This window comes from Hipposideros armiger, unplaced genomic scaffold (genome assembly GCF_001890085.2).
Source record: "Hipposideros armiger isolate ML-2016 unplaced genomic scaffold, ASM189008v1 scaffold_60, whole genome shotgun sequence".
NCBI lineage: Eukaryota > Metazoa > Chordata > Mammalia > Chiroptera > Hipposideridae > Hipposideros > Hipposideros armiger.
The window spans coordinates 194,015-195,444 of NW_017731410.1; the positions used below are offsets into that span (position 1 = coordinate 194,015).

Genomic DNA, 1,430 nt, shown 5'->3' on the forward strand with positions numbered 1-1,430 from the left:
TTAAAAAAAAAAAAAAGAAATAGGTCTTTTAAGGGAGGGGTTAGCAGGCTAGCAGGAACTTTTGAGATGAAATTAGTAAAACTAGTGGGTACAAACAGACAGCGTGACTGGGCTGTGGTCAGACTTGTGGCAAGCCAAAGTTCGGGGCCTGGGAGGAAGAGAAAAGCCTGACTAAGTTTGATGAGGCCGAGGCTGAGGCCAAGGCCAAGGTAAGAAAGCAATGAACAGTTGTGAACATTTGGTTTCTTCATAACAGTAGAAACACTGGCTTTTATAGCAGTCGTAGAATAAAAGAATAGTTAGGAGTTAAACCCTCCAAACAGGTCAAGTAAGTAAAGAAGCAAGCTGAACATCAACTAAAAAGTCCATGTCTTGCTCTAGCCCTGGCACCTAACCCTTTTTTCACCCCAGGCTCTTACTGTACTAGGGACATGAGGAGCGTGCTACTGCCAACAATACCAGGCTGGTCAAAGGATTTGCAAACTTAAGTTACCACATGAATCTCTCTTAAATATTTCATCCTAACAGAGGAAACCAACAGCTAGAACATGCAAAAAATAAAGGCACAAATAACAACACAGGAGTGTTGTGATTAATTTTTATGAGAAAGAATGAATTCCAGATATTAGCATAGGGACAGCTGGGGACAAACAGGAGTTGCACAATGTCATAAAAATGTTCTATCGAAAAGCTCAATGGAAATATTTCATTGGTAGCGGATTGGAGAGGAAAATGCACACCTTTTGTTCATATTAACCAGAAATATAGAAGCAGTTCTTCAGATGAAAGGACATTTAAAGACTGGACATATAATTGGATAAAACTTGTTAATGACTTAATAAACAGGTTTAAAATATTTTAAATGCTAATTAAGATTTTAATATTGTTACTAAAACAGATAACTACTCTTCTTCATTTAAAGATCTCTGAGGTTACTTTTCAAACACTGGAACCCAAAACTGTGAAGAGAGAAAGCAGAGCTGAATTTCAGAATTCTTTGCTTGTGTTTCTAGAGCACTGTCATTGACACATTGACAGCATCTTTAATTTCTCTGCCTAGAGGTCTTCCACTAGATACATGAATTGTCCTCTCAATGCACAGTGATTTGAATGCATGACCAGTAAGAACTGATTAAAAAAAGAAGTGAGTGTCTGCAAATCAAAATAAACCCTCCTCTCTCCCTAGGTATCCCTTTTCAAGAGAGCCCTTTTTAGCCCTCCCATGTCTAGACAAGCTGCTTCCTCCCTACGTACATACATAACACACCATCCTCATGGCATTATGCTTCCATGTTCTGTATGATATAGTATAAGTTACTATCTATATCACATATTTGAAGGTCTGACAATTAAGTTCATGAACTTGTAACAATGCGGCTAACCTTTTTTAGTATCAGAGGGATTATTCATTTATGAATTTGTACCAACTG

At 37.8% G+C, this 1,430-nt stretch overlaps 1 protein-coding gene across 1 annotated transcript in view; it reads right to left on the reverse strand.

Annotated features, from left to right (window-relative positions):
* Positions 1 to 1,430, reverse strand: part of EMB (embigin) — a 43,627-nt gene that overhangs the window by 28,000 nt on the left and 14,197 nt on the right. The gene's annotated exons all lie outside the window — the stretch shown is intronic.